This window comes from Camelus dromedarius, chromosome 6 (genome assembly GCF_036321535.1).
Source record: "Camelus dromedarius isolate mCamDro1 chromosome 6, mCamDro1.pat, whole genome shotgun sequence".
In the NCBI taxonomy this organism is placed as follows: domain Eukaryota; kingdom Metazoa; phylum Chordata; class Mammalia; order Artiodactyla; family Camelidae; genus Camelus; species Camelus dromedarius.
In genome coordinates, this window is record NC_087441.1 from 9489197 (window position 1) to 9513989 (window position 24793).

The following is a 24793-nucleotide window of genomic DNA, read 5'->3' on the forward strand; positions in this document are numbered from 1 at the left end:
TGAGGGAAACTCCTCAAATCCATACAGTGTAAATATTTCGTGACGTGAGAGCCTTCTCTCTCTTATCTAGGAATTTGTAAGGTTGAGATGATCCATGGAAAACTCTTGGAAACAAATAAACCAAATGAGTCAAGACACCCAACCCATAGATTCCAATTTGCCTCCCTTCCCAGAACCTCCTGTTTGCACAGTGCCAGGGAGTGTCATGCTGGTTGTCACTGATTAAAGGACACCTCTCTCCAGTGTGGCTGCTTATCTTCTGGAGTTATGCATTGTGACTGCCCTGCTCCTCCATTTGTGAGAGGCCAGAGCTGTCATTTGCAGTCCCTGAAAGGGAACATGGAAAGAAAGCAGAAGCCCATGTTGGGAAATGACCAGGCCTGGGCAGTATCCTCGTTTTGTGTCATGACTTGGCTTTCTGCCACCTTTCCACAGGTGTAAACCTTGGGGCAAGCCACCTTGGGGCAAGCCACCTTGGGTATCTGGAGGAAGAAAAGGAGCGCCAGCCCTGGGAGGCAGTATTTGGAGCACCCCACACGCACTGCCTTCATCTCACCCACCTCCCTATTTAGGGGTAGGGCATAAGTCTAGATAAGGGAAAACCTCAAGCAGAAATAGTTGTACTTAATCAATAAACCATGCTACCTCTGGGCTGCTTTGAGTTTTATAACTATTAGGACAACATTTATTGTGTTTATCCTGTGCCCAGCACTTTGCATACGTACGGCAGAGATGCAAGTTGCCTAACCTAGCATCTGTTCTCCTCACCTTTAGTAAGAGAAACCCCGATTTTTAACTGGGCACATGACCACCCATATAAAAAACAAGTTTACATTTCCCAGATCCCTTGGAGGTAGGTGTGGCCATGTGTTTAAGGAGAGCTGTGGTGCTGGCTTACTGTCTGCCTCTGAACTTGGTCTATGAGAGAGAAAAATAAACCTCTGTTTAAGCTGCTAACTTTTTTTTTTTTTTGGCTTGGTTTGGTGTTTGGGATTTTTTTCTTTTTTCTTTTTTCTTTTTTTCAGTAGGAAACAAAATCTAAACCTAACTGATATAGTGCATTATGATTTCTCATATAATCCTCACAACAGCTCTGAGAGTTCAGTAAACCTCTCAAGCCTTGATTTCCTTGTGAAATGACAGTACCTATGCCCCTGTGCTTCTGAGGATCAGAAGAGTGAATCCCTGCAAAGCTCCAAGCACAGTGCCTGGCACTGGGATGGGTTTGATACCATTATTTATTTTATCAAGGACCTTACATCTCTCCAGCTGGATTATCAATTCCTTAAGGACAAAGTCCCTATCTTCAATTTCTCTTCCATCTTCCACAATGCTCAGAACAGTCCTGAACCCACAGTGGGCTCTTAGCCCTTAATTGTTGAGAGAACTTTGTGGCTGAACACAAATGTGCAAATAAAATGATTTACATGCATTTTCAAATTACTTGTTCCTTTCAGTGCAGAGAACCCAGGTAGCTTAAGCAGCAATAACTTTTTATGTGGTTATGCTTTAAAAATAAAGACAGGATTCCCTACTTCATTTTGTATTTGCTTCAAGGTGTAGGAAATTTTTCTGAAAAGGACAGGTCTACCTGTTTGTCTGACTTTCCATCTTCTCTAGGTAGGACTCTGTTATTCTTGTAGGCTACAGGAACATTGTGTGGGCATGAGATTTGTCACTGGAGAGAGTGTTACAGAGTTGCTTTCAACATGTTAATGCTGGAGCGAGTCTTGGACTGCACTAGTTTAGCGTGGCACTTGTTTATAAACATAATTATTAGTGCCGATTCTATGAAATTGGTTTCCCACTGACCCCAACAGAAACAATGCAAATACTCGCTCTTTTCTAAAGCATAGTAAAACTCCTGTGGTTTTTGAAACCAGACCAAGAACACATGTAGAAAAGCCCGTGGATTATTTTAAGTGAACTTCTTTTTTTTTAATCTCATTAACTTTTCACCATATGCTGTTTATTTTTTATATCCTGCATAGGCTGAAAATGAAAAGAGACCAGGCCACTATTTTCATTCGGGGCACATCATTACAAGGATGACATACACAAACTCTGGGGAGTTCAGAGAAAAACAAAGATGAGTAAGGGCACATTTTAATATGACTTATTGGAAAAGATCCTTAAGGCTCTATATGTTCGTTAACTGAGCAACCCAGGAGGCAGGCAGGAAAACTGCTTCCCACCACATGAAAAGAGTGCTACCTCGGGGGACTTCCTGATCTGTAGAAAGAAGCTGGATTCACATCCCAATTCCACATTTATGGGCTGTGCATGTTTGGCAATTTACTTAACCTTGTGCAGCAGAGTGTATGTGAAACACTAAATATCTACTTTGCAAGATTTTTTTTTTTTGCTAAGAATTAAATGAGAGAGTATATGTAAAGCATTTAACATATTGCCTGGAATTAAACAGGTAAGTAGGGAGTGTGTGTGTGTGTATTTTAATTTCTAAATAGAATAGATGTCTGGCACGCTATTTCAGGAAAACAGTATACTCCACTCAACCCCAAACATTTCTCCTGTTACCTAATTAAAATTTCTCCATTAAAGATTTATGGATGTGTTCCTTTCTCTAAAGGCTCTGAGCCCTGTCAAAATAAAAATATGCTTCTAATGAGTAATACCATCAGCTTTTATCAGTCATTCATACCTTACGACGACTATATATCGGATCCGTTCCTGAAAGGCTACTCTGATGCAGAAGAAGAGGTGAGAAGGAAGGTAAGGGTGTGAGGGGGAAGATGAGAGGAAGCAGGAGGGTCTGAGGTGGACCAGGAGGCGGCGGCAGTGGGGACAGACACTGCTGATTGCAGAGTTCTGTTACCCTCAGAAACAGCCCTACGTATCAATGGGCTGAAAGTATGAAAAGGAAAGCATATCTAAATACTGAAGAAGTTTTCTTCCCATCCTGAGTTCAGGCTTGTGGATCCTCAACCCCTTTCCTAAAGGCTGGAGTCCCAGGACTTGTCATTGCTCTGTTTCGGTTGATCCTTGGTAGATCAATGTGGGTACTGACGGGGAGAGGGAGGGACCCTGCACCCTGGAAACCACAGGGTGTGTTTCCAGGCCCAAGTTCACACCACGATTCTGAGGCTAGAGAGGACAGTGGATGATGTGAACACTTTTGTTCTGGAGGATCATGAAGCCCAGTGCATTGGCCACAATACAAAAGAGCCGGGTGTTAAAGCCAGAGGGAGGGGAGAAGAGAAGGGGACTCCTGGCTGAGGCTTCTGGAACCCCTGCCCTGCTGAGGGGACCATGTGGGTCTGGCTGCAGTGGCAAGGATGGGTGGGTGCACTGAGTTGAGATTTTGCCTCATCCAGGGTGGGAGCTGTGGAAAAGAAGACAAAGAAGGAAGAGAAAAACTGTGAGGGAAGGGAAGGGGGGAGAAAAGGAGGGATGGATGGGAAAAGAACAACAGACAGAGACTTCTGGAGACCAGACTGCTGTTACTAGAACTCTCACCCAGTCTGGAAAAAACAGTGTTGCATATTGCAATTTATCCTTTGATACATTTATCATTAACTGGGCTAGACCATCTTACTACGTGAGATAATTCATTAAAAAATTTAGGTTCAAGGTTAAAACTTTAGAATAACCTTTCTTGCTGAACTTCCATGACTAAATTCCCTGAAAGTTGGTCCACCCGCCTCTGCCTCCATTTTATTTCATAATCCCTGGTGTATTCTGATTTCTGGAAAAGTGTCATCTCCAATTTCTAATTTTTCCAGGAAAAACCATTTATCTTTTCCTGTCTTTCCTAAGTTTCAGTCTTTGGAAATATATATTGGAACCTGAAGCATGGTGTTCTGTGATTTTCATTCTACTCCTGCTTGTTAAAGTTGGGGGAGATCTATTTAGATCATCTAAGTTCTTCTAAGTGCCAACTAGGAATGAAAAGACTCGAGAGTGTGGTGGGATGGGAGTTTCAAGGACGTAAGACAGGGTCTTTGACGGGAGAGAAGCACATACTGGCAGAGACTCCAACGTCCAGACCTACAAAAGGAGACAAATGAAGCAGTTGGTGGCCACTCTGATGACTCTGTAGGTCTATAGAGAGTTGTTTCTCTCTCCTTCTGCCTCCCTGAGACCATCCTAGCCCAAAGCGTCTATGCTGTCTCCTTTTCCTTCACCAGTTTCTTTTCCTCTTAGCTGAAAGTGCCCAACCCTGAGGGTGCACCTGCTCCTTTTCTGTCAGACCAGCCAGCTGACCATGGTGACCCTGGTCAGGAAAGCAGCGTCTCTGCCTCGATACCCTTCTTCTGGTTCCTCTCTCTGTGCACTTCATTCCACTGACTGTCCAGCCACTTCCTCCAGACTCTGGCTCACTACTCACCGCCCCGAGATGTCGTCACTGATAAATTACCTTTCTAATCACTTGCCCTACCAGACTTTCTCATACCTCTTTGCCTTTACATCTGCTACTTTCTATTCTCTTTCCCACTGCTTGGTCAAGAGCTACTGTCTTTCAAAGTTCAGCCCAGTGTCCCTCCCTTTGTGAAGCCCTCCTGATCACAGTTCCCACATACCAAGTGGAACAGTCACCTGTAAGCTATGCAACCAACTTGTGGATATCACTGTTTCAGCCCTTATTATAGTATGTTGCAATTTTTTATTTCTCCAACCCCAGACTGAATGCTCCAGGAGGACACCCTACATTTTTTTTATATCCAGGGCCTAACGTAGGACCTGCCCCTCCATTCGTGTTTGTTGAATGAATGAATGACCTCTACAACCTGTCAGAGTGATAACAGGGCAACATTCCCTCCCCCCAAGCATGGTACCAATATGACAGATATACTTGAACTCTTCTGACACTTCCTGAGGAGCCATAAAGTCCCTATGCATGAGAATGTACCCTTAGTAATCAATCCATTATTCTAAGGAAATTAAGCAGGATCCTTCTCATGTCAGAATGTGGGTGGTGATTTCAGAAGGTCACCCAATAGAACCATGTTATTGCAAGACAAGTGCTAGACACTCTGCTCATCTGATTGCAGTTTGTGGTGGTCGGTGCAGGAACAGGAAAGTGAGACCACCTCCCTTCTGCAACAAGGCAGAAAGAGAGCGTTCTCTCTCAGAGCTGGAGAACTTCCCATAGCATGACCTCCTTAGGGGGTTAACAAAGGGGGAACTTTGCCTTGGGACAGCATGAAGCAAAAGTTCTCCTCTCCATGTAACCAGAGTCAATGGCTGAGAAAACACTGTTGTGGATGCTTCAATGATTTTCAGCTGTCAGTGACGGGGAAGATGTCTGGAACAACATGGGGGAAACAAGATTTTCATGGAGAGGAGCTTTTAACTAGCATGAAAAAAGACTTTCTGGCCACCCTATAGACTTAGGATTTTTTTAAGGTGCTATGACTAAAATATACTGTTGCAAAATCTTTCTCATTATAATCCCAAAGAGCTCAAGATTATTAGAATTATTAGATATAGATACTAGAGATTTCCTTGTGCTACAAAAAATAAAATAAAATTATTAACATGATTGATCTAAAACAAGGCTAATCATAGCTGAGTACTTATCATAAGTACTAATCATACCTGGTACAAAGTACCAGGTACTTTGGCCTTACTTCTGATTTTTTTTTTCATTCCAGTATAAGATGTTAGCTATTATATGACGTGCAATCTTGGTCTTGTATTATTTTGTCAGGATCTGATTTTTATTTCTTTGTTTTGAAAAGTTTTAAATTAAAAAATCTGGGGGAACTATATATATTTCATAGTTTCTGAAAAATGTTGATTTGGCTTCTGGCAGCTTCTCTATGCAAACTCCCCAGTGGAGGTGGCTATATGCTCAGCAGCAGGGAGTTTGTAGGGAGGAGGAACATTCTCTTGAGGACAGAGGGGCAGGTGTCCCCCCACATCCAGGACTTGATATTGTCATCCATTCCTCTAGTCGATAACATCACGAGTGGCCTGTATGTCCATAAAAACCCCATGCCTTCTCCAGTAGTTTACTCAAAGCCATTTTTAGTGACTGGAGGATAAATTAGAAAAATATCAGAAATAAAAAGATTTATCCTTCCATACCCACACACTCTGAAAGTGAAATGTACTGGTGGTCACCTGTGCGCCTCAGTCCTCCACAGACGTCAATCACTCTGGCTTAGGCCTCTGTGTAACAACTCTCAAGGTCATGCTTGTTCTTAGTCTGCTAACTGTATTACCTGCAAGTCTTCAAAAATTCTTACCACCACATCCTACGTGCCATGGGTAATAGGTGTGAGGTGGTGGTCAGAGGGCTGCTGGCGGTGAGAGAGCACACGTGATGTTGTTCAGCCAAGGCTGGGCGGTCAGCTCCGGGTTGCGGGGGGCCTAGCATGTATTGGTGTGCAGGGGCCGGAGGGTTGCCAGGAGATCTGGAGAGACAAGTCCATGTACTGTTCAGGACCCAGACACCAATCAGGATTTTAAATTCTTCATTTTTCTTACCTACCCCAGCCAGTCTATTCCTCACAGCCAGAGTGCCTCAGGTTTTGTAATACATAACTAAGCCCACATAACCAAACAAAATATTTGGGTCTATGGCATTTAAAGGAAAGCAGAAAAGAAGGAAGGAAGAAGGACCATTCCAAATAATAAAACATTATTTAGTGTGGCTTTCCTAAAAGTACAGTTCACCTTTTATTAGACTCCAAAATTACAACCTTCCCACCACCTTGGAAACAATTTAAAAGTCTGACAACATGATCTGTTGGTGAGGCTGTGGAGGAACAGGAATTCTCATATGTTGCTAGCACTAGTAAAACATGGAACAGTCGTTTTGGAAAGATTTGGTAATAACGAACAAAATTATCAATGAACTGACCAGTGACTGCACTTCAAAGCGTCTGTTCTATTGATGATACCTTCTAGTAGTACAAAATGACCTACAGCCAGGATCATGCCTTATGACATTGTTGCTAACAGCAAAAGATTAGAAACAACCCAAGTGCTCAGCAACACTGGGGAATTTGTTCAAGGTAACTACGGGGCATCTCCACAGTGCAGTACTATGCAACCCTCACAGTACTGGAGAACAAAGATTTCTATCCTCCAGCGTGGAGAAACATATAAGGTATTTTGTCAAGTAAAAAACTCCAAGGTATATATAGTGTGTTACCTTTTGTATAACAGGCAAGGGGCGTAAGAATAGGTACATATATTTGTTTATATTTGTGGAAAACAACACTGAAAGGATAACTATCTGTAGGGGGTGGTTCTCTGTAAGGGGCGGAGAAGAATGGAAGGGAGAGGACAGGGAAAGGGAGACCTCCTGTGTACCTTTCTGTATTTCCAAACTGACACCGTTTCTTGTTCATTTATAGCATTTACTTGAAGAAATTTTAAAAAGCATTCAAAATATTCAGGCTTTTGACTATCTCAGATTCATTTTCGTCATCTAGTCTGAATTGGTGATGTTTCGTTGTAATGCATTCTAAAGTCAAATGTAAAATAATTTTAGAATGTTGTGTGACTTCTCTCTCTGCTTCATACAGATAGTTAAGAGTAAAATAATTTCTGAACTATACGGTAATATGATACCATAATCTAGTTTTCATGAAACCTTCTTTTCAAAATTGAAATCATTTAATAATATTTTCAAATAATAAAAGTATTGCATAATCATTGTATAAAGCACAGACAATAAAAGGCTTTAATAGAAAATCAAAATAACCTGTAATCCCACTCAAGAAAGAATACTTACTTAAATACGATGTAAATTTGGGTGTAAATCAAGACTTCTACTACTTCTGGCTCAGCAACATGAGGGACTGATGCAGACACCCTCCTGTAATAAATACATAGATATTTCGCATAAAATATAATCAATAAAATACATTACTGATAAACATATAAACTGTGTTTTTAAAAGTAGATAATTAAGCCAACATAGAAGAAAGGGAAATTCTCTGGTAGCTTGAGCTACAAGGTTGGGCTGACAGAACCAGCACCTATCGAATGGGGGTTGGAGTATAAATCTTACAAGGAGACAAAAGACATGGCCTTGGATCCACTCAAGATGAATATCTGGAATTAAGGGGCTAAATTAAGGAAAGGCTCTTGCAAAGTTGCTTAGTCTGTAAAAATGGCACTAAAAAGAACTCCATCAAAGGAAGAGAGCAAGGAATCTTCTAATATTCAAGGCTTTGAGTATGAAGGAAAAAGAAATATCTCTTTTAAGAAATTAAAACCCCAAGCCTGAGTGAAGGATCTAATTTTATTCTAGTCTTATTGCATGAGAACATTCAGTTAATAAACTGACAAAAAACTGAGCAAGAAAAAAACAAATATGGCCAAGGACCATGAAAACTCTAGGACCCTTGCAGAATCAAATGTAAATCCTCACTACAGGGAGCAAATCCATAATCGAGGGTACATAGGACACCCACAGAAAAGATTACCACTGCTTAAGATGAGCTCACAATAAAAAATTACACAGATAATACTACAAAGCTACAGTAATCAAAACAGCACAGTATCAGCACAAAAATAGACATATGAATCAATGGAACAGAATACAGAACCCAGAAATAAACCCACACACCTATGGTCAATTAATCTTTGACCATAGAATATACAATGGAGAAAAGACAGTCTTTTCAGCAGGTAGTGTTCAGAAAGCTGGACAGTTGCATGTAAATCAATGAAGTCAGAACACACTCCCACACCATACACAAAAATAAATTAAAGTGGCTTAAATACTTAAATATAAGACATGACACCATAAAACTAGAAGAGAACATAGGCAAAATATTCTCTGACATAAACCATACCAATATTTTCTTAGGTCGGTCTCCCACGGCAATAGAAAAAAAAGCAAAAATAAACAAATGGGACCTGATCAAACTTACAAGCTTTTGCACAGCAAAGGAAACCATAAACAAAATGAAATGACAACCTATGGACTCAGAGAAAATACTTGCAAACAATATGACTGGCAAGGACTTAATTTCCAAAATATACAAACAGCTCATACAACTCAACAACAACAACAATAACAAAACAACCCAATCAAAAAATGGGCAGAAGACCTAAATAGACATTTCTCCAAGGAAAATATACAGAAGGCCAATAGACACATGAAAAGAAGCTCAACATCACTAATTACTAGAGAAATGCAAATCAAAACGACAATGAGATACCGCTTCACACCAGTAGGAACAGCCATCACGTAAAAGCCTACAAATAAAAAATACTGGAGACGATGTGGAGAAAAGGTAACCCTCCTACACTGTTGGTGGGGATCTAAATTGGTACAGCCACTATGGAAAATAGTATGGAGGTGCCTTAAAAAAATAAAAATAGAATTGCCATATGGTCTAGCAACCCCACTTTTGTGCATATATCTGCAGAAAACTCTAATTCAAAAAGATCTATGAACCCCAATGTTCACAGTAGCGCTACTTACAATAGCCAAGACATGGAACCAACCTAAATGTCCATCAACAGATGACTGGATAAATAAGTTGTGGTATATATATGTGTGTGTGTGTGTGTGTATGTATGTGTGTGTGTCACACACACACACACACATATACACCACATATAAATATATATATAATGGAATATTACTCAGCCATAAAAAGAATAAATAATGCCATTTGCAGCATGGATGGACTTAAAGATTATCATTCTAAGTGAAATATGTCAGAGAAATACAAATACCAAATGATATTACTTATTTATGGAATCTAAAATATGACACAAATGAACTTATTTATGAAACAGAAACAGACTCACAGACATAGAAAGCACACTTACGGTTACCAAAGGAAAAAGGGGATGTGGAGGATAAATTAGGAGTTTGAGATTAGCAAATACAAACTAATATATATATATATATAAGATAGATAAACAGCAAGGTCTTACTGTATAGCACAGGGAACTATATTCAATATCCTGTAATAAGCCATAATGGAAAAGAAAAAAATTATAAACCATATAAGGAAATGAGGATGAATCAAAAGACTCAGTAATTAATGAAATTAATACTCAAAGAACTATAGATAATTGAACATTCTGAAAGGGACTATAAACATTGCTATGCTTAAAATGATGGAAAACATAAAGGAAGGAATTGAAATAATGAAACAAAAGAACAGTATGAGTTAGAGAATAAGCAGATTCAAAACAGGACCAAATTGGACTCCTGGCAGTAAAAGATTAATTCATTCAAATAAAAAAACCTCAATGGATAAATCATCATGTAAAATAGTCAACTGAAAAACAGATCTGAATAAATCACCCATAATGCAACATAGAGATAACAAGATGGAAATAGTAAAGAGAAGTTATGAGACATGGAAGATAAAATGATTCGTTCTAGTATACTTCTAAGAGGCATTTGAGAAAGAAAGTTGTAGAGACATTCACAGAAATAATGTGAGAAGAGAAATACTGTTATAATTCACATGTTGTATGGTTGCTTTACGTAGAAAACCCAAGACTGTCCACTAGAAAAAGCCAATACCCACTGATAGAATGGATAAACTGTGAGTGATAGGACACTGTACAATAATGACCAGGAATAAATCAGTTATACGCAGTGACATGATAGAATCTCAGGGACACAATTTTGAGTGGAAAAAACAAGTAGAAAAACATGTACAGCATTAGTTCCCTGATACAAAGTTTAAAAACATTCATAACAATATATATTTTCCTTGTGGAGCTACAAAGAAGAGGAATAAACGATAAATACTAAGTTTAGGATAATAGTGGCCTCTGAAGGGAGAGGAAATAGGTGGTGTTATAGGGGGAATTGAAGAATACTGGTTTTGTTCTTTTCCTGCATTGGATGGTAAGTACTTAAGTGTACTAATCTTTTTAATTTTTCCCATATTCTTTATACTTTATGTATATTTTAAAGAGATTGTTTTGTATCTATTTGTATGTATTTATTAAAAACAATTTAAAAGACAGAATGTTAAAGAGTCACACTTTTCCAGAAATGAAAAAGGACATGAGTCCTCAGATTGTAGCACACCCAGCCTTTGCAAGTTAAATAAAAATAAATTCAAGCCTAGATGGATGAGAATGGCACAAAAGACAGAAAGAAAAAACAAGGAGAAAGATAGATTGCCTTTTCTCAAAGGAAAGGTACATTTCTCTGCAACGATGACAAACTCCAGAAGTGAAATAACAACGCTAAGTGCTCAGAGGGGAACATACCCTGAATAAAATCCTTTACACAGCTAAGTTACATTCAAGAGTGAGGGCTAAATAACGACCCTATAAAGTTTAGTCCTAGCAGACCTTCACTGGAAGAACTACTAAAAGAGGTACTGATTAAGAAGGAAAATTATCCAGAAAAAAGATGTTGGAAACAAGGAGCAAAGAAATTGGCAAATATTTTTGTAAAACTGAAAAAACAGGGGTGGACCCATGTTTTATGTGACATAAAGCTTTTATAATTTGAGGAACACTTTTTAACAAAAGAGTATCAAAGTACTAATAAAAAATTAGGTACAAAAGTTTATATTTCCTTAGAGTAAAAATAGAAATCACAACAAATTAAAATTTAAATTATAGCTAAATGCTACAAAACCTCACAAAATCCAGGAATGTAATATAATCTTTCATTATTTTTATTATAATTTTACTTCCTCTATAATACATTTTATACCCAACATTTTTTGCCTGCATTCTCTTTGCTCACTTCTTAATGGGATAGTTACTTTTAAATACCATCCTATACAAACAAGTAGCAAGATAAACCAGTCTTCTAACACAGTTGGTCAAAATTTGTTCTTTTTTTTAAAAAAAAAATCATAGTTTAGAAAAGTTTATTTTAGCATCACATTCCTTATTGGTACTGGGGGGAGTCCTCAGGTAACTCCGGTCCTTTGATCTCACTGTCACAGCAGGCTGATCAAGGTTGTCTGGGTTTCACCACGCCCAGTATCCCTCCCACCCGCTACCTTGCCCGGGCAGTTCTCAGCAGTGGGGAGTGCCAAGGTGACCACGAACGAAGCCAAGTCACATGGCTCTCAAGCTGAGAGTGGAGAAGTGTCACAGTCAGATTCTTCTCCTTAGGGAAGACAATGACGCTCCGAGGGGTCCACGGAATGTAAGTTGTCCCTGGGGACTGGTGCCCAATGCCCACCCCTTCTTCTGCAGCTCTAAGACCACCACCAGGGCAAGAAGAATGACCTCCAGGCCAGTGGGACTTTGTTCCTCCAACTCTTTTGGAGCTGCTGCTTCCTTCTGGTATTAGAGCCTTGGGAGGGTCCATCAAGTTAAGGGCCATGAAGTGGAAATCTTAGCTTCATGTTTTCCATAGGCCCAGCCTTAAGCAGGGGCTATAGGAAACAATATTTACAAGAACAATTACTTCCCATAGAAAAGAGATTCTACTGTCTCCACAAGGAATAATACAGGAACACTCTCAACTTCTCTCTGTGCCCTTAACCGTTCCTCCTAAAAGGCAGGAAGATTGGAAAGTTTAGGAGGAAGACCCAACAGGCTTGGCTCAGCCCCTGCTGTTCTCTCCCCATCAGACCTGCCCGCCCCACTGAAGGAAAACTCTGGTCTGCCTGTGTCCAGGTGGTGAGCGACCAGCCTTATTAGGGAAACCTGCTGTTGTCTCACTGTGCCATTGGGGACTAAGTCCATCCAATTCAGGAATAGCATATCAGCAAGCCCATCTGGCCACAGATCTAAAATCACTTTCTCCAATCAGCTTTATCTGAAATAGAGAGAATACTGTATTTTGATTTTCCACCTCTTATTCCTGCCTCTCTCCTCCCTTCTTTCTCCACATTGTTTCTGAATTCCAGAGAGGAAGAGAAGCTCTATATGGGATGCCCTACAATCCTCATAATAAAGGCTAAGTTGGAGAGATTTTTTTTTAAAAAACAGGTGAAACTGATAAGCTAGACAACAATAACATAGGAGAAGAGAGAACAGAGCTACTGATTAACTTCAGCCTTAAGTCAAGTGCAGCATGTTCAGAATTTAAGGGTAACCTCCAAAAGAAATAGAATATATATCTTCCAAAACACTGGAAGGGGAAAAAGAGAACAAACTTAATCAATGCAACAGGAAGCAGGTAAAAAACCCAAACAGTAAGAAAAATATGGTAAATAGAAAACATAAAATAAGATGGCAGAAATAAATCCAACTATCAACAATTCTAATAAATGTAAACATTAAATTCACCTGTTCAAAAGCAGAAATGATCTGAGTTGAAATATAAATTCTATCTGTATGCTCTTTGCAAGCATAAAAGACAATGACTCTCAAAATTTGAAGTAAAATTATGGGAAAATATTCCATATAAATACTAAACAAATAAAAGTAGAGAAGCAATATTAATTAGATGAAATAGAATTGAAGGTATAAAGGTATATATATATGATATAGAAAGAGCCATTATTTAATGATAAAAAATTACCAAGAAAATATAATAATTCTGAACTTGCATGTACCCAAAACCCTAGCCTCAAAAACATATTAAGACAAATGATGAGATATACAAAAAGAACTGTTAAATCCACCAGTCATGCTGGGTATTTTGGACACACATGTGTGAGAAACTGATTTAGAAAGCCTACAAGTAATTATGGGAAGAGGAAGTATAAAATGTCTTAAACAAAACATTAAGCGTGTTCTAAAGGACATATACAGAATCCTGCTCCCAATAACTAAAGAAAACATAATTACCAGAGAGTGACCACAATCCAGTCACACAAATATCAAATTACTCACTTCATACAGATTACATTTCATATCACAATACAATATAGTCAGACGTTAAACTACCAAAAAGATAATTTAGAGATTCTATTGTTTTAGAAACTAAAAAGCACTTCAAGAGAGATAAATAGATAGAAAAAAATATATGAATGGGCAACTAGATAGATAAATAAGAGATTTCATGTTCTGAATGTACCATACTTTATTTGTTGTTGAACCATCTATGAGTCAATATTTTGGTTCTGTGGCAGGGACTGCAGGTTACCTCCTAAAAGCCCTTCTTCCTTTCTTCCTTAGTAACAAGACTCCTAGTTTTTAGCTGGAAAGTGCTGTTTGGAATAAAGGCTTATTTCCCAGTTTTCCTTTGTAGTCTGTTGTGGCTATGTGACCAAACTGAAGTGTCATGTTCAGCTTCCAGGAAGTATCCATAAAGATAAGAACTCTTTATTTCTTCCTACTGTATCTTCACATACTACTTCTGATGTGTATGGATGAGATGCTTGGAGATCAAATAACTACCTCGGACCACAAGGTAGAATCCTCATAGAGAAGCGACTGTAGACACAAGACAGAAGGAACCTGGGTCACTGTTGATCATGGATTTCTTAGCTCAGGACTTTATTTACATGGCAGGAAAGTGAATTTCTACCTTATTTAAGCTATTTTATTTGGGATTTCCTGAATAACAGATTCCCCCCCAATATTTTGCTGTAACGGTCAGCTGCTATAAGCAGTCTTTTTTGCATATATTTCTCTACTTCTAGTGGAGTGTGTAAGTCATGCAATATATCCTTCTAAAGACTTTTGAGATGTATTGCCAAATTTCACTCCATAAGATTGTACAACTATACTCTTCCACCAGCAGTGTATAAAAGTGCTCCATTACTCCATACCCATTCCAGTGCTGGATCTCATTCTTTCCAGTCTTTGCTAGTCAGATAGGCCAAGAATATGACTGCATTTTTGATTACTAAAATAGTTAAACATTTTAAAAAAAATTGTTTGCTATTTGTGTTTATTATTTTGTATGTAGCTTTTTTAAAGTTCTCTGATCATTTTTCTATTGAGGTATTCTTTTTCTTACTGCTTTTAAAAGATTTTTTTATATACTGAGTATTTAATCCTTTGTCTGTGTTACATATCATAAATACTTTTTTCAGGCAGTTCATTGCCATTAAACATTGTTTATGGTGTTTTTACACAGAATTTTAAAATTTTATCAGGATTTCTCTTACTTTTTATTTTATCTTTGGTATCATTTTTTAGAAAGTTCTCTCTTCTTACAGATTATGGAAATATCCACTAATACTTTTGTGTTGCTTTGTTTTTATTTGCCTTATTTTGAAATTGTTAACTCCATCTGGTATTAATTTTGTTATATGATGGGGATCTAAATTTTTACTTTTTCAAGAGATTAACCAAATATTTCAATATTTTTGGTGGTAATATAAACTGGTGCTGCCACTATGGAAAAGAGTATGGAGGTTCCTTAAAAAACGGAAAATAGAGTTGCCATATGACCCAGCAATCCAACTCCGGGCATATATCCAGAGAAAACTTTAATTTGAAAAGATACATGTACCCCAATGTTCACTATTTACAATAGCCAAGACATGGAAGCAAACTAAACATCCATTGACAGATGAATGGATAAAGAAGATGTTATATGTATATATAATGGAATACTACTCAGCCATGAAAGAGTGAAATAATGCCATACACAGCAACATGGATGGACCTAGAGGTTATCATACAAAGTGAAGTAAGTCAGAAAGGGAAAGACAAACATCATATGATATCCCTTATATGTGGAATCTAAAATACAACACAAATGAACTTATTTACAAAACAGAAAGAGACTGACAGACATAGAAAAAAACTTCTGGGAAAAGGGAGAGAGGGAGAGATAAATTAGGAGTTTGGGATTATCAGATACAAACTACTATACACAAAATACAACAAGGTCCTGCCATATAGCACAGGGAACTATAGCTAATATCCTGTAATAAACCATGATAGAAAAGAATATGGAAAAGAACATATATGTATAACTGAATCACTATGCTGTACACCAGAAACTAACAGAATATTGCAAATCAACTAGACGTCAATAAAAAATTTCAGCATTTATTGAGTAAGTTATCCTTTATCCCCTAATATAAAATGCTATCTCTGTCTCTAGGAAAAACTAAATTCTCCTTATGTGCATGGGCCATTCCAAACTCTTGGTTATGTTCTGCTGATCTGTATATCTATTTCTCTAACAGTGCCAGAGGTTTAGTTATTCTAGTTTTTAAATATTTGCATAATAACTGATGTAGCATATCCTCCTTAATACATTTTTAAAATATTTCTTGAGATGAATTTTAGAATGTTTTAAAAAATATATATTCCAGCAAAACAAAAAAAATTTCTTTTCAAAAAGATCTACCCCATAGATTTGCCTTAATTAGGATTTTTATTGGTATTTAACTACACTGTTAGATTGATTTACATACAAATATTTGACACTTTTTTACTATTGACTCATCAATATAATATTGATGTGATCCATAAATGTATTTCTTTTTATTTTCAACTGAAGTCACTTTGGTTTTTTTCTGAGATGTTATCAGATCCTTTAAATTAACTAGGCCAGCAAGCCTCCCATATATGTTAAACATTTTGGTAAGAGTAAGAAAGTCATGAAAGCAGCTCTTGCTTCCAACATGCTTATATTCCACTAAAGATAATTAAAACTGCATTGAGTTGACATGAAGCCGTATAAAATAGAAATAAAATGCTCCATAACTTTATTACTGTAAATACATTGCTCTGTACTTATATCCTGCAAATCTGGCTGCAGTGACAAATGGCAATAAGAGCAGAATGAGATTGATCTGGGATGGTGGAGGAGAGGGTGAAAGGCATTGCAGATGGCAGAAGTAGCATTTGGACTGGAGAGAGTGAATTATGAGGCAGATTCACATGTGTTCTAGGCTAGCAAAGATAATATAAATATACAATAATTTTTAAAAAGGGTAACTAGGGAGAAGAGAACCAATCGTCAGAAAATGTTTCAACATGGACCAACAGTATGGATTTTACAGGAACAAAAATTTGGACCTATTACAGTTTCTGAAAATGAGTCTGAAAAATCTAAATGGTGCTTAAGGAAGATAATTCTTGCTGCAGTGATCACATAAATTCAGAGTAAGAAAGTAATTAATAATTTGCTTAGGAAATTGGTGCAATAATTTATTTTAGAATTTTATTTAGTAATTCAATGTTTTTATAGAATATTGCTCATTATGTGCCTAGCACTGTGTTAGCATTAAAATGACTTTGTTTGCTTGCCCAAATCTATTTTTACAAGGCCTTCATGACAGATGTCTAATGACACCACTTACAAAGAGGGAGACATTCCCCAGGTACTTTTGTACTTTGTTCAACAGAAATTTAACTGCCCAAGCAGATGCGTGATTGATGTTATTCAATGATTAATGCAGCAAACTCCCTACTTTACCCTCTACAGCAGGAATCTCTATGTAACCCCTTGGGATATGTAAGTGCCTCATTTCTTAAGAAACTACAGTGAGATTAGGGAGAAGGGAAGGCTCCACAAAGCAATTAGGGAGAGGACAGATTAATCCATCCTCCTCTTTATTGAAAAGCAGCTTCAACCAGGGCATTGCCTACTAATATAAACTTTTACCTACAAAGGAGTTTTTAAGAAAATTTGATCAAATAAGGGAAATAAGTAAAACAGCTATTAGGACAACTTATTTCTCTCCTGTTTTACGTTTTGTTTTGTTTGGTGCATTGAATCCAACAGCAGAAAATCTCACTGAAATAAACATTTCTAAGTGTATCACAGTTGCTTTTCAGTCTGCAAAAGTCACTCTCCAAAAGTCACTCTCCAGTAGCACGAATATTTTGTTCTTTCCTCCACACATAACTGATGCCTACAAGATGTGAAGCAATCATGGTTCTTGCTGGTGCTGCTATTTAGAATTGGAAGAGTTATTTGGGATTGGATCTATGCTACCAAAGAGAACTTCAAAATATTTGCTTTTTTTGTGCCTTTAATTCCTCTCCACTTTCCCTTACTCATAATTAATAGCTGCAAAGTGTGACAGTGTGAAAGGAGGTGAAAAAGTGCCCCCTCAGACCTGGTGTGCACGTGTCTCTAAGCATCTTCCGGCCTCAACGGCACCTTTATCTCAGGAGTCAACGATTAAAGAAGAGTCTTTCCACCTGGAATGCTATGAGGGAGACAAGAGAAACAGGGATTGATAACATCCCTAATCTTGTTTCTCTTCTTGGAAAAAGTTCATGTGTTGTGGTTCCTAGCTGATTTAGGGACGCTGAAACAAAATATTTAATATAGCTCCATTAGCTATGCATTTTTATAAAAATAATACATTCTCATGGCAACAAAAAAGCAAACAGAGACATAAACAAAACAGAACAACAAGAAAACTAAAAAGAAAGAAAATAAAAGACATGTCATGGGACAGAATTATATAAAAAGAAAAAGTATTTCTCACCCTCCCACATCCCAGAGTTTTTTCCAGAGCACATACATAAAATATTTACTTCAAACCCACAGGATTATAATTTACGTTCACCAACTTTATTTATTTCACACAAAATAATTTATCTTGAACTTCTTTCTAGTAGCATCTATAGCTCTCTTTCCTTCCTTTAAACATGTCCCATGCAAACACAGATGTGCCATAACGTCTAAGGGAACCAGATTCTTACTGATGGATCTTCAGCTGATTTTTTTTGGCTATTTACAAATAATGTGGCAATGATTATTCTTATTCATGTGTGTAAAAAACTACAGGGTAAATTTCTAAATGGAATTCTAAGATCAAAGGATGTGTTATTTCAATTTGAAAGTAAAATTTATACGTTAAAATTTAACACATCCTGTCAAATTGTGCTCTAAAAAGTTCGCATCAATTTATGCTCCTACTGATGGTACCCAAGCATTGCAGATTTCCCACACCCACAACAAATATTTTCATCCTTGGCAAAATGAAAGAAGAAAATTCACTTTTCAATTTTAGAAATTTTGAAAAGTTTAGAAACTTCTTCAGTTCTAACAGAGATTGAACTTTGTATATGTTTATCAATCCATTTTTCCCCCTGAAAACAAACTGTTTATCTATTGTCTTTAAATTGATTTGTTTACCCTTTTGTTGATATGTAAGAATATTTGGATATTAAGGAAATTAACACCTTGTCATATGCATTAAAATATTTTTCCAAGAATGTGTAATAAACATTCTACTTTTAAAAAGAATATTACTAATTTTACCAATAGATCCCTTATCCATGGTGAATTTGATTTAAAATCATCTCTATTTATATCTCTCAATAGGGAACCTGTATTTAATCACTTTCTCCAAAGAACTTGCATTCTTTTATTTGATTTAATCTTAAAATAGTTGTCTGATGTAACTTTAATACATAGTCTTCACCTCAAAGATAGATTTATGCTTCAGAAAGAAGGAAAAATTAGGAAACTGAAAAGCCAAAGAATAATGATGACCATTTCCTGTCTCATGAAATCTTTTGAATGAAGTAAATTAAGAATATAAAACATAGAACATTCATGAGGATGTAGCTCAGAATTTTCTCCTTAATTACTTTGCCATTTTTTTTTCTTTATCATTTCTATTGCAGTTTTCTCTTTGGGGACATATTCCAGACTCTTTCTCTTTACTTATAGTCTTTTCCAAGTTATCTCACATATCTTCTGCAATTTTTTATATTTTGAGGGAAATAAGGCTTGACTTAAGAGTTAATCACTGTTAGATTCCACACACTGTATTACAGAAAGGTCATTGTCTAAGGTTCAGATTACTGGACAAACAGTTTTATCAGTAGCAGTGTTTTAATCTACTTGATTTAACTTATGTTCATCAAAGTATTATCTCTGGAAAATTAGAACATCGATAGTAAATTTTATTGATGAAGTAATCTAAATACTAAAGGCTGGTTTATGTAAAACAAAATTCTTTAATTTTTCTAAATCTCTGAGCATCATACCATCCTATAATTTAACCTCTAAAATTCTATGAACTTATGACTCTAGGATTTTATGTGGAAGTAACTGTTTAACTATGTTTACAAACCATTGTTTCAGGGTCCACATTGTTTTTGACGCTCAATGGCTTATTTTTTTTTAATCAGTTGACTGGCTTGGAGAAATAAATTATTCCTTGGACTAAAGAGTCTATAAAATTGAAGGAATTGTAATAAAGTGATTAAATTAAAATCTGATATAATTAAAATATGTTGGTAGGTAAGCATTTTAATTTTATTTTTAAATACAAAGAAAGTAAGGGTTATTTAAAACATTATTTTATTTAATATTTTAAGAATATTTATTATAACATTTAAATAATTTAATTTTAATTTATTAATATTTGTTTTTCCTTTTTTTTTTAGTTTGGGCAAGGGAGATCAGAGTATTTTGCTTTTGTTTTTGACTCAGCAAAGGAAAAAAGAGAAGACATATCAGAAGACACAGGTAGACTTCTGACCCAAGGAATCTGGAGGTGGTAACATTTACAGACCTTTCCATTCATTAAACCAATATTCACTGATCACCTGTTGAGATTAATTTGGATAAAAACTGAATTAAAAGCATTTGAAATCCGAATCAAGGGCTATCTGGACTTTGTAAAAGCCTCTGTAAAAGCTAAGTCCATGGGGGTTTAATACAGAAGTTGCTGTCTACCCCAACACAAATTCAAATTTTAGTTGTGGTTTATTAATAATAATGTGGAAATACAACCAATCTGTTGTTAGATGATTGCATTTCTTTAAAAATTACTTTATACTGCCTTTTAATTTACTCAGAAGACAAACATGTTTTCTGGAAAAAACGTCAGTACTGTTAGTTTAATAAACCATTTACTGCTCTACATAATGGAATTCTTATTGGTTGTAACCCTCATCACTGAGGATAAATTCTTGTAGCTGGAGGGCTGTCAGTTTACTGGGTGCTGCGATAAGCGAGGGCACTTGGGCTCGATGCCTGAAGCACCCTGCTCACAAGGCAGGGGTGGGGGCAGGTGGCAAACAATTTTACCTTGGAGAAAACCCTGGAGGGAAGAGTGAGGCTCCAGGGGAGGCTGCGCTGGAGAGTGGAGGAGGAAATGGGGCCCCAGTGGCTGGGGACCTGGGGTCAGGAATGGGGTAAGAGATGTTCAGTGGGGCTGTGGGGTGCAAGTGTGCACATGGTGGGACGTACTCCTCATGATGCCACCACAAATCTTCAGTAAATCTATAAGAATAATGGACTGAGTGGATTTCTTGCACAAGCCAACGAACAGAAAGAGTTTATGTTGAAGTGGCTCCAGACAGAAATAGCGCAACACAGATGAAAAAGAGAGCATTCACCTCTGTAACATACGCAAAACAGTAAAAGAGTAAATACTGAGAGAATTACATGTCAGACATGTTGCCATTTAGTTGTGTCTGGAGTTGTCAATGCTACTGGGCCTACACAATGTTTCTTGAGACACCGTGGCCTGCCTACTTGGAATAGCAATCAGAATTCCCTACAAACACATTCAGAGATGAAAACCTCCCAAAGCAGACCTCTAGGGGTGATTTACTAAAGAAATTACACAAACATAATCCTCCACAGAATTTTAGGTCTTAAGGAAGGCAAAAGTCAAAATGATCATAGTTTAAAAGTCAGCAAAAAATGTTTTTTCTCAAAACGATATACATTCTTAAAAGCCTATTTAATTTTCATAGTCAGGTTTTAAAGGAAAAATAAGATTTTCTATCTATGCTGTCTCTGCTTCATTATCAAATATTTTAAGACTATTCAGACTTAAATCAACTAAACAACAAATCTATTGTAACATGTATCTAATATTGATAATTGGTGGGAGAATACTGTCTACTAGCTCCTCAATCCAAATGTCAGTGATTTTCCTCTGTAAGGTTGTACTCCTTGAGCATGCTTGATGGAGTCTCTTTATGCTGTGAAAGAAAATAAAATCATTTGGCAAGAAATTTCTGACTCCAGCAGTATTTGTTCATTCATATGTTAGTGAGCAATTTGCACGCTAGTTAAGGATGTTGCAAATACATCTCTGACTTGTATCAGCAAGAGGGAGAGATCAGATGCTGACAGGATGTATGTGAAAGCACTTTGTAAGGTACCAACAAAATACAGTCTTCTACCATCAAGGTTGGACAGAGGCTAACAAAATAAGTCTCAGGAAAAGTCATGAGGCAAAGGAAAATTATTTGCTCATGAAACCAGAATTGTAAGTAATCAGGCACAACTATATACCAAATATCTTAAAAATTCTTTTTGTTGTGTATATTGAGGTGATGAAATCGTTAAAAAGATTCAATTCATATTTTAATATAGTTTGTGTTATTCAGCCCCTCTTTTGGGGGGCTTTTTATTATGTACACAGTCATTTATTATGTACATTTCATTTTCATAGCAGCTATTATTGTAATTAATTTCTAATTTTACTGCATTATGATCAGAGAATATGTTCTATACGAAACCAATTTTTTGTTATTGATTGAGATTTCCTTTGTGGGAAACATTAAAATTGTTGGATTTTTCCCCAACTAGATATATACTTGCTTTTGCTTTTCCTGTTTGGGAATCAGCATACTTCCATTTTTAGACTCTTATATTCCATTAGAGAAAAACTTCATTGACTTTCTTTCTGAATGTTGCCTGTCTCCCATTGCTACCCTCTCCCTGTGTCTCCATGAGGTGTATTAGTTGGACCTTCTTCCTGTATCTCCTGCATCTCTGAATCACTCATCTCTTCCATCTCTTTCTCTCTGTACTACATTCTAAGTGGTTTCCTCACATATATTTTCCAGTTTGTTAATTTTCTCTTTGGATGAGTCTAATATGCTATTTAATTTATCCAGTGAAATTTTAATGACTGTAATTTTCATTTCTAGACATTCTATTTGTTTCTTTTTAAATTTGCTTATTCTTCACCTTCATGATGTCCTGTTGTTTCATGGTGTTTTCAGTTCTTTTTAAAAATCTCTCTGCTCATTTTATCTATTTTAGAGTGTCTTTGATTTTGTTCTGCCGTCTATAGTTGTTTTGGTGCTACTTCTCTTGATTTTTGCCTCTGATGATTCTCCTTTAGGATAGCATTCCTTGTGTACTTTATAATTTATAACATTTCGTTGTTGTTGTTGTGAATTTATCTTCAGTGGGTTCAACTGTTTTTCAGAGAAGCTTCTGTTATGAACTGAATTTTGTACCTCAATCCCCTTTGAATTCGTATGTTGTAGCCCTAATCCCCAGTGTGACTGTATTTGGACATAGGTCCTTTAAAGAGCTAATTAATAGTAAATAAAGTCATAAGGAAGGGGCCCTAATCCAATATGACTAGTTTCCTTTAAAGAAGTAGAAAAGACACCAGGGACATCTTACACGGAGTAAAGGCCACCTGAAGGTGCAGCCAGAAGGCAGCGGTCTGCAAGCCAAGGTGAAAAGCCTCAGGAGAAATGAAGCCTGCCACACCTTGCTCTCGGACCTCTGGCCTCCAGAACTGTGAGAAAACAAGTTCCATTACTGAAGCCACCCAGCCTGTGGAGTTTTGTTACGGCTGCCGGAGCAGACTGAGACAGCTTCTGGCCCGTAGGCTGTGAGGTGACTTCATGGAGCGCTTTGGCATCTGCTTTGATCAGGTTCCTAAGGAATTCAAGGTGCTGGCCCTATTTTTATGTTAATTTATTCGCTTAGGGAGACCATTCCAAGAGAAGGGACTTAGGGTTAGCTTTCTAAGCAAATAGTATAACTTTAGACCTTTCGATATGTGACTCAGGCTGGTGTCAGTTTTTCTCAGGTGAGGTCCCTTCCCTAACCTGTGCCCACTCTGGGGATCAACAACAGCAAACGTCCTTGCTCCTTCCGCAAGCCAACAGTGTTTTCCTAGCTCTCCTTCCGAGGCTCTCAGCTTGCTGCAGGGTCTGGCTTCAGCCTTCCTGCCCAGTGAGCCTAAGGCCTCATCTCCTGACCCATCTTCATCTCCAGGGGCCTTTATCCAGGACAAAAACCCCCATAGGCCCCCACAGCATCAGCTTGTACATATTGCTTTGACTTTGGCTTCTTGCTTTATTTCTGACATCTGGGAAGTTTTGTTGCTTCATCTTATCCATCACTTCCATGAATTTGTACTAGGAGGGAGTCTTTCCATGCCTCATTTCCCACCATGTTTGCTTTCTAACTGTGTATATGAGAAAGTGTAGGTCTATTTTCTAGCACGCTAGAAATGCATCTGTCTTCATACAGCTGGATCAAATTTGTCCTTGTACGGTAGGATTATGTGAGTTAGTAGTCAGTAAATTTGTTACAATTATATTTTTAAAAGGTTCTATGTGGATAGAAGAATAAATTAATTTTAGAATTTAGAATAAGCCTCAATAATGTGATGAAACTGTCATCAGGAACCTTATTTCCAGACTTGATATCACTATAATATACGGATAGATTTATGGTTTTAAAAAAAACAAATGTAAAGAATAGATATAATTGTGAGTTGAAAAGCAAGAATAAAAGTCTTCATCTTTGTGCTTGTATTATAATTGCAAAGCCACTGATATCTTCATTAGCCTTTAATCCACTGCTATGGGCTGATATGTGTCCCCCCAAACTTACATGTTGAAGTTCTGTTCTAATGTGATGGTATTTGGAGATGCAGCCTTTGGGAGAGAATGATGGGATTAGTAGCTGTCTGCACACCAGGATCTTGATCTTAGATTAAATGTCTGTTGTTTAAGCCACAGTCAATGGTATTTTGTTACAGCAGCCCAGGCAGACTAATACATGCACACACTGTTCATGTAGCTGTAATTTGCTTTCCTACCATCTATTTTTCAGCTTTATGCTGTCCCTACATACTTACCATATAAGTCATAAGTGATGGTTTATGATCACTCCCAAATTCAGCATATTTAACATGCAGTCAAGTTTCTGAAACCCATTTTCTCCATTTAGAGTTCTCCTGACTCAAATGCACTCTTAATTATTTGACACAACATTGTAAAATGACTATAACTCAATAAAAAATGTTTATATACTTTA

At 37.1% G+C, this 24793-nt stretch overlaps 1 long non-coding RNA gene across 2 annotated transcripts in view; it reads right to left on the reverse strand.

Annotated features, from left to right (window-relative positions):
• Positions 1-1929: 1929 nt before the first annotated feature.
• Positions 1930-24793, reverse strand: part of LOC116154449 (uncharacterized) — a 35563-nt gene continuing 12699 nt past the window's right edge. For both annotated transcript variants that reach the window (XR_010381439.1, XR_010381438.1), the window contains 3 exons: positions 7709-7792; positions 6213-6380; positions 1930-4008 (listed from right to left, as the gene is read on the reverse strand). This is a non-coding gene — a long non-coding RNA (uncharacterized LOC116154449). The remainder of the gene's footprint in view (positions 4009-6212; positions 6381-7708; positions 7793-24793) is intronic.